General features: G+C 36.0%; 2 pseudogenes; both read right to left on the bottom strand.

The window, feature by feature from the left end:
* Positions 1 to 4,690: 4,690 nt before the first annotated feature.
* Positions 4,691 to 10,254, bottom strand: LOC110293305 (annotated as a pseudogene).
* A 181-nt stretch (positions 10,255 to 10,435) lies between these two features.
* LOC110293304 overlaps positions 10,436 to 13,335 on the bottom strand; it is a 5,153-nt pseudogene continuing 2,253 nt past the window's right edge.

Genomic DNA, 13,335 nt, shown 5'->3' with positions numbered 1-13,335 from the left:
AGATCTCTCAAACATTGGACCACCAAACAGGCAGCATATACTAGCTGATATGAGGCCCCCAACACACATTCAGCAGAAGATTGCCGGGTCTGTGTTCATTCAGAGATGATGCACCTGACCCTCAAGAAACTGGAGGCCCCAGGGAGTTTAGAGGTCAAGTGGGGTTGGGAGTGGGGACATCCATGTGGAGACTGGTGGGTGGGGAGGAGGTGTGGGATGTGGAACAGTCGAAAGGTGGATGGGATGGGGAATAAAATATGGAGTGTAAATAAATAAAATTTAAAAATAAAAAAGAAGAAATAAGTAAGAAATATATAAATAAAAAAGGGAAAAAAATTCTCTGTCTCAAAAAACAAGGTGGGAACTGACTGAAGGATTGCTTGACATTGATGTCCGGCCTCCACATGTATGTGCGTGTGTTCTTGCATACACACAAGTCTGTCTCCACATGCATGCTCTCCTGCACACAAATGTATACCTTCATATCCATGTGCTCTTGCACATACTTGTACATGCATTTCCTGTGACATGGATATTTACATATACCATGATCCTACAGTACACAAAGGTAATGTAAAACACTAATCTCAAAGTACATGCGTTCTGTGTATAAGAGTACCTCATTAGCCATCATGTATGTGAATGGAGAACACGACATAAATTTTATTTTAATATAAAGCAAAATGGTTTATAGTTTCTTTGAATACTACTTATCACCGTGAGGTGTGTGCATATGTATGTGTATGTATATGTATATATATGCCTTCAAAAGTAAACAAATGACAAAACAATGCTCAAACAATCAAACAAAACAATAAGAAGAGCAATATATATTTTTTAAGTTTTAAAAAAGTTACATATGTTTTCCATATTGGTGTTTCTGAGTTGTATATTGTAAAGGTTTTGTTGAATCAATTATTGTGAAGGTGGAGAATGGGAAGGATGTCTGGACACTGGAAAGAAAAACTGGAGAATCATGAGACTGCTCCATATATCATAAGTAGAACATGACGTTGCCCAGTTGTCTGTACAATGCCCAGGAGTGATTCCTAATGTGAAGTGAGTCCTCTGGGAGGTAGCAATGTGTCCTTGGAGGTTCATCAATTAGATTAATTGCTGCCCTTGGAATGCTGATATTTAAGGATACTGTGGATATGGATGTGGACAGACACAGATGAGCCCTCCACACTTTCTGCTCAAGTTTGTTGTGAACGTGAAACTATTCTGAAATATTCTAAAATCAAAATTTGTTTCAGCTTTTCTGAACATGCTGTGACTTTTCTCTCTGGGTGTAATAATGGTGTTTTTATTTATATATTTAACCACAATTTACTTTTATTAAAATATAAACATAAAATTGACTCAATACTAAAGTAGCAGGTGTTTTTGTTTCTGCTTATTACTAATATGTAGCCATCTGCAAATGGTTTCTTTTACGGCTTATGTGAAGTATGAACTACAATTTTCATTTTATATTTTGCTGCTTGACATAGTATTGCAATTAGTTATCTACAATTTATCTTTGCAATGATCATTGTTCATGGCTGTGCTACATTCATACACTAATTCTTTATAATTTAGGAAAACCCTTTCTTCTCATTGAGCATGCATCTTTTGTTGAGAAGATGGCACTGACCACTCTGTGGGGTTGTATTTTCTAGCTTTTGTTGAAGTCTTCTGGGAAAACTTCAGTCCAAACCATTGTTGCAAGCCATGAAAACACCTTGCCTTTAGTATGAGATACTCCAATCTTTTTAGAAGTATCTTATTAATTTGTCTTGATATAAACTAAGTATCCATGATTATTTATTTATTTATGATATTTTTGTTTGATGAGCCTACATCTAATGACTAGTTATTACCTGTTCAGAAATGTTTTGAATTTACTTATTCATTTTATGATAAATTTGGTTTCAATAATAACATTTACATACAAAAGTCAATATTCCAATATTTCACAGTGGTTATATTGTATTTATCTATATGTGAACATCATAACTATTTGAGACCAGCTAATTAATGACTGACAAGTTAGCACCTTGCATGTAAACATATGTAGTTTTGAAATTTTAAAACTAGTTTTATTTTTGAAGTCATCTAAAACTTGCCTTGTTAATTCTGTTAAAATAATTGATTGGCTTAGCAGAACTATTAACATTACACACTTCAGCACAATCTCAATTCTTTATGGCAAATTATCACTTCAGAAGTGTGAGTGTAACATCATATGTGATGAAGAAGGGTAGTAGCAGGCCTTTGAGATTTCTTAATCACAGATGTTATGCGTTCATTGTTCCATTGTAGACATGGCTCTGAGAATATAGATTGAGCTGAGTGGCTTTGCAATACAGGATAGATTTAGTATTTAAAGTTCAGTCAAATACCAAAAGGCCCAGAGGTTTTCTACTGCACTAAAATAGCAAATCCCATTACTTTGAAATCGAGAAGAGAGTGGAACACCTTATCATCTTTTCCACTTAATTCCTTATGTGTTCACCAGCATTGCTATGGACAACACCATCTCTCACACTGAGCTGACATGGTAGTTGAATCTACAGTCAACTCTTGACTATGTTCAATAATGTTGAACTGATAGCACTCTGTGATTCATTTCTACCAATTTGAGGGTGATTTTTAAATGTACCCTGCAAACAAATATTCATAAAATTTAACATGAACTACACCTTCTAAAAGTACATGAATTTTATAATAAACTTATTAGGGGATTATTTTCATTGCTCAAGAATATTGTTGGTTGTCTTAAAGGAACAGAAAAAAATTGTTGCTTCAGAAAATGTTGTTTAGACTAAACAGCATCAATTTTCTATCTCCGTGCTGCTTTGAGTTTGGTGAGCAGAACTGACCTTAAGTTTTCTTTTCCTTAGTTTTCCTGATATCTGCAGTGAATACATGTGGGGCGAATAAATATTTGAAACTGCTCACCATGTTTTCTCAGAAATTAGCCCTTTGCATGGATAATTAATAATTATGAATATAAAACCTTATCAAGGTAAATTGACAGCATACTTTTCTGTCCCAATTAATATTTTTATTTTATTAACATGTATATAAGAGCAAGCCTAGAATTAAAAGTTAAAATGTTGACTTAAAGTTAAAATAAGTTTTTAATTTCATGCATCAAGTCACACAACTGTACCTGTATTATCTGGTAATGCACGTTAGAAACAGTAACCATGATAACTTCAGGGCACCATTTCCTGTTTGCTTGGTCTTTGACTATATAATTGGACAATAGGATTCAATTATTAAAACAGTATGTGAAAACTGTTTAAACATTAAGTACCTATATATTAAATTATATCTAAAACAACACTGTGTTTTTATACATTTTTCCCTTTCAAGTCACTATTGCTTCACTCCAGTGATTTTCCACCCCCATGAAACCACTGAATGGAATTTGTATTTTAAAAACTCATTCTCATTTTGTGTGTGTGTCTCTCATTCTTTGTTTCTTATACACATATTTCATATACTGAAATATGGTGTCATGATATAGGGTTTAGGTATTAATAAAATCTCCCTTTTTGACTCTTAAATACTAGTGAGGAGACAATTTTGCTCTGGGATGTACTAAAGTTAGCAATCAGAGAAGTTATAATATATCAGTGGCAATAATTTAAAAGCTTCTGCCCCCAGCATATCAATATATTGCCACATGGCATTCATATTTGTAGTCATGAACTATCTGAGTCTCGGCATGTTAGAGCACGAATGAGCTTTGCACTTCATGCCAGTGAGTACTTAATGCATTGACTGACACTTAATAGACGAGATGGGAGACTTGGAAATATAGAAAATTGAAGATAAAGTTAATACCCAAGGCATACTGTAGAATTTACAGATAATTGCAGAAAGTTTGAGATTAAATTGACTCTAGCTGATTACGTAAGTTTAGCTATTATTGATACTACATATCAATAGCAGCAATAAGCTAAAATCCTTCCCAGTTTTTTTGAAGAATAAATTATTTTGGGATATTACACAAAATTCTGTTATAGATTTTTATTCAATATATATTTAATAATTTGATGAGAGTATTCTCAATAGTAGCTGATGAATACATGTTGTGATAGCAAGTGTAGATTACTTTATACATTTCCTTCAATATGAAATGCTATGAAGTAAGAGCCACTTGAAACAAACAAACAAACAAACAAACAAACAAAAAACCCAACAACAACAACAAACCGGATTTCTGAGTTCAAGGTCAGCCTGGTCTACAGAGTGAGTTACAGGACAGCCAGGGCTATGCAGAGAAACCCTGTCTCAAAAAAACAAAAAACAAAAAACAAACAAACAAACAAACAAACAAAGAGCCACATGAAGACATTGTATTGAATTATATACCTATAATCCTAGTACTTGGAAGGTGGAGGCAGAAAAATCATACATGAGTTTAAGACCAGCCTGAGCTTCATAGTGAGTTCTAGGTCAGCATGAACTACATAAGACCCCATCTTAGACAAAACAAAATGAACTTTAAATAAAGTATGAATCATTTTGTAACTCTTGAGATGTGATGAGTATTCAACTCTGGCAAAGGAAGAAACAGAAAGAACAAAAGAAAGGAGGTCTAAGAATAATCACATTTAGTCCCTTTATTATGGATGATTTAGAAGAATTCTATCAGAGTACCTGTTATAATCTACAGTTGTTCATAATCATGACTCTAACTGGAAAAAAGTGAATACAAGATTAAACACATCTGGGACAGTAAATGCATTGAAAGGACAGCTCTTTGGACACACAATGTTTTCCCAAAGGACTCATATGTAACGTGGACTCCATTTGCAACTTTGTTCTGTCACTTGACTCTTGAGGGCATATCTGGAAATTATAGGTTATATCATTCATGGCTATATTTCTGCTCTTGTACCATGAGAAAAGGCGCGCGAGAGAATTTAAATCATAGAAAATACTTGTTTTCTTTTAGTTAAACTGTACATCTCAAAGCTCTTTCATTGTGTAGACAGAGGTAAAAGGAGGTAGAACAAGGATATGCAGAAATTTTAGTAGTAAATTTTGGTAGCGGGTGAATTTTGGAACTAGAGAATCTCCTGTTAGATTCTTTCATATAGCCATCCACAATCCTTGGCTAAGTTTTTACACGCTGCCAACACTTTGCATAGGTAAAATAAAAAAAAAATCATGGCTTCTTGAAATCTAGGAATTTATCACACACTCTTATTCAAAGAATTTATCACACACTCTTATTGTGCTGTATTGACATTGTAAAAAACTAAACTAAGATTGTAAACTATGCCCCGAGGAAAATGTCAGATCAAGTCTGCTGCTGGGTAGAGTCTCTCAGAGGTTAGTTATGCTAGCTAGGCTCCTGTCATAAAAACATCATTAATAGTGTCAGGCATTGATGCTTGCCAATGGTATGAGTTTCAAGTTGGGCTGGTTATTAGTTGACTTTTCTTTCAGTCTCTGCTAAATCACTGATTGGTGTAAAGTAGAATCTCAAGGTCATTTTGGATTGCATTTCCCTGTTGACTAAGGATTTTGAACACTGCTCAGCCATTTGAGATTCCTCTCTTGAGAATTCAGTTTGGATCTCTTCCCCATTTTTTAATTGGGTTGTTTGGTTTTTTTGGAGTTTAACTTCTCAAATTCTTTATATATTTTGGATATTGACCTTCTGTTAGTTGTAGAATTAGTGAAGATATTTGTTCATTGCATAGGCTGTTATTTTGTCCTGTTGACAGTGTCCTTTGCCTTACAGAAGCTTTTCAGTTTCAAAACGTCCTATTTATCATTTGTTGATCTTAAGACCTGAGTCATTGGTGTTCTGTTCAGGAAATTGTCTCCTGTACCAATGTGTTCAAGGCTCTTTCCCATTTTCTCTTCCATTAGGTTTATTGTATCCAGTTTTATGTTGAGTTCCTTGATCCACTTGGACTTGAGTTTTGTGCAGGGTAATAAATATGGATCTATTTGCATTCTTCTACATGTAGACATCCAGTTGGACCAGCACCATTTGTTGAATATACTTTCCTTTTTTCCATTGTATGATTTTGGTACCATGTAGAAAATCAAATGTCCATAGCTGTGTGGGTTTATTTCTGGATCTTTGGTTTGATTGCATTGATCAATGTGTCTGTTTCTGTACCAATACCATGCATTTTTTTAAAAAAAGAAACAATATTGCTCTACAGTACAGTGTTAGGTCTGGGATGGTGATTCCTCCAGAAATTCTTTTAGTGTTCAGGATTATTTTGGCTCTCCTGTTTTTTGTTTTTTGTTTTTTTGGTTGTTGTTGTTTGTGTTTTTTTGTGGATTTTTGTTGTTGTTTTGTTTTGTTTTTGTTTTTTTTTCATACAAAGTAGAGAATTGCTCTTTCAAGGTCTGTAAGAATTGTGTTAGAATTTTGATGGAGATTGAATTAAATCTATAGACTGCTTTTGGTAAGATGGCCATTTTCACTATATTATTAATCCTACTGATCCATGGCATGGAAGATGTTTCCATCTTCTGATATCTTCTTCAGTTTCTTTCTTCAGGGATTGTAGTTCTTTTTTTTTCTTCAACTTTTTATTAGATATTTTCTTCATTTACATTTCAAATGCTATCCTGAAAGTCCCCTATACCCTCCCCCCGGTGCCCTGCTGCCTTACCCATCCACTCTCACTTCTTGGCCCTGGTGTTCCCCTCTACTGGGGTATATAAAGTTTGCAAGACCAAGGGGCCTTTCTTCCCAATGATGGATGACTAGTCCATCTTCTGCTACATATGCAGCTAGAGACATGAGCTCTGGGGGGGGGGGGTACTGGTTAGTTCATATTGTTGTTTCACCTATAGGGTTGCAGACCCCTTTAGCTCCTTGGGTACTTTCTCTAGCTCCTCCACTGGGGGCCCTGTGTTCCATCCAATATATTGTGAGCATCCACTTCTGTATTTGCCAGGGCATAGCCTCACAAGAGACAGCTATATCAGGGTCCTGTCAGCAAAACCTTTCTGGCATATGCAATAGTGTCTGCATTTGGTGGCTGATTATGGGATAGATCCCCGAGTGGGGCAGTCTCTGGATAGTCCATCCTTTCATCTCAGCTCCAAACTTTGTCTCTGTAACTCCTTCCATGGGTATTTTGTTCCCTAGTCTAAGGAGGAATGAAGTGTCCACACATTGGTCTTCCTTCTTCTTGATTTTCTTGTGTTTTGCAAATTGTATCATGGGTATTCTAACTTTCTAGGCTAATATCCACTTATCAGTGAGTGTATATCATGTGAGTTCTTTTTTGATTGGGTTACCTCACTCAGGATGATATCTTCCAGATCCATCAGGGATTGTAGTTCTTGTCCTAAAAATCTTTTACTTGCTTGGTTAGAGCTACACCTATACATTTTCATATTTTGTGGCTATAGAGAATGGCGTTGTTTCACTAATTTCTGTCTCTGTCCATTTATGATTTGTGTATAGGAAGGCTACTGATTAAGTTAATTTTATATCCAGTCACTTTGCTGAAGTTGTTTATCAGTTAGGAGTTCTTTGGTAGAATTTTAGAGATTGCTTACATATCCTAACATATCATCCACAAATAGTAACACTCTGACTTCTTATTTTCTAATTTTTATTCCTTTGATCTCATTTTGTTGTCTTATTGCTCTTGCTAGAACTTCAAGTACTATATTGAATAGATATGAAGAGAGTGGGGCAGTCTTGTCTTGACCCTGGTTTGAATGGAATTGCTTTAAATTTTTCTTCATTTAATTTATGTTGGCTATTGGTTTGCTGTATATATTGCTTTTAATATGTGTAGATATCTGCCTTGAATTCCTGATCCCCTCAAGTTTTTTTAACATGAAGGATATTTCAACATCTATTGATATGATCATGTGATCTTTGTTTTTCAGTTTGTTTATGTAGTATATTATGTTGATGGATATTTATATAATGAACCATCCTGCAACCATGGGAGGAAGTGTACTTGATCATGGTGAAGGATGTTTTTGATGTGTTTTTGTATTCAGTTTGCAAGAATTTTATTGATTATTTTTGCATTGATGTTCATAAGTGAAATTAGTCTGAAGTTGTCTTGCTTAGTTTGTGTGGTTTAGGTATCTCAGTAACTGTGGTCTCATAGAATGAACCCACTCTTGGTTTTATTGATTCTTCATATTGTTTTCTTTGTTTCTAATTGGTTGATTTGAGCCCTGAGTTTGGCTATTTCTTGTTGTCTACTCCTCTTGGGTGTGTTTGCTTTTTTTTTCTAGAGTTTTCAGGGGTGCTGTTAAGTTGTTAGTATGAGATCGCTTTAATTTCTTTATGAAGGTACTTAGTACTATTAATTTCCCTCTTAACACTGCTTTCATTGTGCCCCATAAGTTTGGGTACGTTGTGCCTTCATTTTTATAGAAAGTCTTTAATTTCTTTCTTTACTTTTTCCCTGACCAAGTTATCAAGTAGAGAGTTGTTCATTTTCCATGAGAATGCGGGCATTCTGTTGTTTCTGTTGTTGTTGAAGTCCAGCCTTAGTCTATAGCAATCTGATAAAATACAAGAGATTATTTCAATTTTCTTGTATCTGTTGAGGCTTGTTTTGTGTTTGATTATATGGTCAATTTTGGAGAAGTTTGCATGATGTTCTGAGAAGAAGGTATATTCTTCTTCTTGGGGGGTAAAATGTTAAATATATATATATATATATATATATATATATATATATATATATGTATATGTATATATATACACATACATGCATACATATAACATATATATAACATTTCTGTTAAATCCATTTGGTTCATAACTTCTGTTAGTTTCATTGTTCCTCTGTTTGGTTTTTGTTTTGATGACTTTCCTCTTGGTGAGAGTGGGGTGTTGAATTTCTTTACTCACTACTACTGTGTGGGTTTCCACATGTGTTTTGAGTTTTAGTAAAGGTTTTTGTTTTTTTTTTTTTCTGTCTGAAAGTGTGTTCCCTTGTATTTTGAGGCATAGATGTTCAAAATTGAGACATCATCATGGTGGAATTTTCCATTGATGAGTGTAAAGTGTTCTTCCCCATCTCTTTTGATTACTTTTGGTTGAAAGTCTATTTTATTAAATATTAGAAAGGCTATTTCAGCTTGCTTCTTGGGGACATTTGCTTGGAAATCTTTTGTCCACCCCTGTATACTCTGGTAGTGTCTATCTTTGTTTCTGAGGAGTATTTCTTATATGCAGCAGAATTGAGGATCTTGTTTACATATCTAATGTGTTAGCCCTTATCTTTTTATAGGTGAATTGAGCCTGTTGATGTTGAGAGATATCAATGACCAATGATTGTTAGTTCCTGTTGTTCTGATTTTGAATGTGTTACTGTGTGTGTGTGTATGTGTGTGTGTGTGTGTGTGAGAGAGAGAGAGAGAGAGAGAGAGAGAGAGAGAGAGAGAGAGAGATTCTCTTTTTGCTGTGGGATGCCTAATTTCTTGTGTTTTCTTGGGTGTAGTTTGTATAGGAGTTTTCCTTCTAGTATCTTCTGTATGGATAGATTAGTAGACAGATATATCAACCATTTGTTTTTCTTTCTTATATAGTTTTTTTTTTTCAGAAAGATTAACCAAGTGGATCATTGGTTTTGAGTTAAACTTCAATCTCTTTGTCATTCTAGTGAATAGGTTTCTTTTGATCTGTAACCATATATATATGTATATGTATATGTATATGTATATGTATATGTATATGTATATGTATATGTATATGTATATTTGGGCTTGGTGTTTAGTGTCTTATCACTTCCTCTCACAGCCACCTTCTCTAGTTTGTCTATACTGGGCCCAATCATTTCCTCATCTCTCAACTGAAGCTCTTCATGAATTACTTCTGTATCCTGAGTGGAATCTAAACTTCCTTCAACATGTGCGATATCATCACCTTCAAAAGCATTTGTTACGTGAAAAACCCCCTCCCAGGCACTAATGTGGGATAAATGGCATTCCCCAAGCCCTGCCCATTATGAGCACCTTTCATATATCCAACAATAGCCACTACATTAGGAAAGGATTACTCTTGCTTCCTGGTTCGTGATATTGGCAGAGAAAGTCAAACCTCTCATCTGACACAGACATTCTCCTCTCAATAGGATCAATAGTGCAGACTAGGATGTTTTCCTCTCAAGCCTAACTATTGCTTAATACATTGAAGAAGTTGGAGTTCCCAACGTTTCACAATCTAACAATACCAATTTTCTGTGAGGTTCCAAGTCTTGGAGGTTGTTTAATTCCATCTCCTCCCTTTTTGGCAGGCATCATGCACAGGTTCCTGGCCTGCAAAGACCAGTGTTGCTGCTGGCTGCTGGAGATGAGGAGAAATGCAGAAAGAGTGCAGCCCTGGCCCTCTGCAGATCTGCACCTATTATTATTATTATTATTATTATTATTATTATTATTTTGCCTTATGGAAAATTTATTGCAACTCTCCAACAGCACATTACTTCTTTTTTTCAACGTCTTGCTCTGCAGCTTCCTTCACCCTTTTTGCTTGGATGCCAAAGAGCCAGGCATTGGCATGGGCCATTCGGAGACTGGCAAAAGCTTAATGTTCTTCTTTTCTTCTGTGATAACTCTGGCCTTTTCCTTTTTGTACACATTCCAGATGGGCATCACAGGTCCTGTCAGCTTGGTGGCCAGCTTAAGTTCTTCAGCAGAACTGTCTCCTTTCTTCGAAGCAGAAGGCTTCCTGTGGAAAAGTATGAGTTTGGAGCAGTACTCCTTCAGGTGCTGCACGTTGGCCTACAGTGATTCAGTGGATTTGTTTCGCTTCCTTGGGTTCACAGAGATGCCGATGGTGCAAGCCTTTTTCTTGTGGATACCAGCCACCCTGAATTCCTCCAGGATGAAGCCCCTGCCAGCCCGGATCTTGGTGTGGTATCTAACTGTAGGGCATCTCACAATGGGCCTGATGGGGCCAGACGCGTGTCGAGGGGTTTCGCCTGCCCGGCCTTGCACATGCGGATCTTGCTAGCCGGCTGGTTGAACCAAGTGTCCACTCGCTGCTGCCAATTCTTGTGGAAGTGGGGCTTCAGGATCCTGCCATTCCGGCTGGGCGCCGTGGCTGCCTCCTATACAGGAGAACGGCCGAGCAGAAAGCCTATTTTGTTATTTTAAAGTAACTTTATTTTTAGCTTCAAAAAACATGGAGATAATGGTGATGAGCTAGCTATTGTTATGTATGAAGCTTTCAATTATAAGGTACTAAAAATACCAACTATTTATTTTCAGTTTTAAAGACAATGTTTAAAGCAAATGTGTGTGTGTGTGTGTGTGTTTTATAAATCTTGCATCTGAGGAACACTTTTCATCTGGATGACACTGCACCAAAGCAAATTGTTATCATCTTTGCATCCCTTAATAGCATTGAGGCCTAATGGTGTTAAAGATGGAGAGATTTGAGAGTTTATAGCCTCAGGTTGTTAGGTTGTTAGAAATGATGAAGGCTACACTAGGATCTTAATATTTAGAAAAAAAAGTGATGTTACAGAAAAAGGAGAAAAGGATTATTTTGGTATTTGAAAGCAACTAGTTCCTTATCAATTATTAATTCACATAAGAAAAACAGCTATGATGGCACAGGTCAGATACTTGTACATAGGCTATAAATATAGATGAATAATTCATTTTTCTATTAATTTTGAATTTATAGGCCAACTGGTAAGTCTCCGTTTTTTTCCTCTTTGATGAGGTTATGCCTGGGACAAAACACTGCACTGCCAGTAGTGTGGGAGGAGAGTACTAGTAAGAAAATAAAATTCATTCCCTTATATTATCATATTTGAGTTGTGTCTCATTTGTAGATTTTTATGAGGTTTTGAAGAAGTTACTAGTATTTATTGCCATAATATTTTTATTATTCAGTGCTTGTGATTCCAGGCACTGAACACGGGACATGGGCACACTAGCAAAGCCTTACCCTTTCTCAGCTCCATTCACAGCTTCATGCCATTCATTCACCTGGGGATGTGTCTGTCTTAGACTGCTAGTCATTGGAAAGGTTTTGGCAAATAATATTTTCCCCACTGTGTTTGTATTGTCAAGTTCTTTTTTAAAAAAAAATTCTTCTCTCATGTAATACACCCTGATCAGGCTTCCCAGGAATATCAACCAAATACAGCATAACAAGATGCAATATCATCAGACACAAACCCTCATATCAATGTTGGGCAAGGCAACCTAGGAAGAAGAAAAGGGCTCCAAGAGCAGACAAGAGTCAGAGACACCCTCCATTGTTAGGAGTCCCACAAAACCTACAGGCTACTCAACCATAAGGTATATGTACAGGACCTATCATAGACTAATGTAGGCTTTGATACTGTCTCTGTGAGGTCCTATGAACCCTACTTAGTTGGTTCCATGGGCTGTTTACTCCTGATCTCAAGCCCCCTGACTCATACAATCTTTTCTATCCTTTTTCTATGGGGTTCCCTGAGCTCCTCTTATTTTTTGGTTTGAGTCTCTGCACCTTCTCACATTATCTGCTGGAGGATGCCTCTCTGATGATGACTGTACTGGGCATTGATCTATAGGTATAACAGGATATCATTAGGAATAATGATATGGTTCTGGGAGACAGAAGACACGAGTACTGTAAGAAGCATTTATTTTCCGGATATTCTATTTGCACTGTTTGTTTTTTTAATCTGTGCTAGTTAGCTTCCTGTTGTCAGGCTCTTCTTTTAGTGTTTTTCCTCTGACATTCCTTAGTTAAAATTCTAGCATGTTTTACTGTAACTCTCAATTTTCCACCTAAGTCATCCAACAAACCTGATGATCAAAAGTTGACATTTATTCAAGGGCATCCTATACTGATGCTTATAAGATAAATATCCAAACTTGAGAATCTGGGAGGATCCCATTCTGATGAAAAGATTATTCATGTAACACATTTATTGAAAAGTTGCTTTAATCAAATAGTATGAAGAGGTCAAGAGATTTGGTGCTGACTCTCATCCACTGGGTGTATACTTGTGTTGATAATAGAAATGAATCCATTATCCACACTCAGCCTGCCTGAGGCAGATCCCATTACTTGTGAAGAACTGCCTAACAATAAATAAATACATTTTCCTTGCTATAGCTCAGTGTTCAAGTATATCATTTTGACATAAAACAGAGGTGACAAAACTGGTTCAAAAATGACAAGATTTTGAAATCAAAATTGTTGGCCCCATATTCATGGTCATGCTGTAGAGGGAAGAGCATTCTTCTAGCAATGTAAAGCATACATACAGTAAACTAGGAGAGCACTATGTGGGGCTGTTTAGGTTTTGTTTTCCTTGCTCGAAAGTGCAAATGGGTATCTGGGAAGCAAATGTTTCTTTCTTTTTTTTTTTT

This window comes from Mus caroli, chromosome 4 (genome assembly GCF_900094665.2).
Source record: "Mus caroli chromosome 4, CAROLI_EIJ_v1.1, whole genome shotgun sequence".
Taxonomy (NCBI): Eukaryota; Metazoa; Chordata; class Mammalia; order Rodentia; family Muridae; genus Mus; species Mus caroli.
Note: the sequence above shows the minus strand (reverse complement) of the source record. Positions and strands in the feature narration are given on the sequence as shown.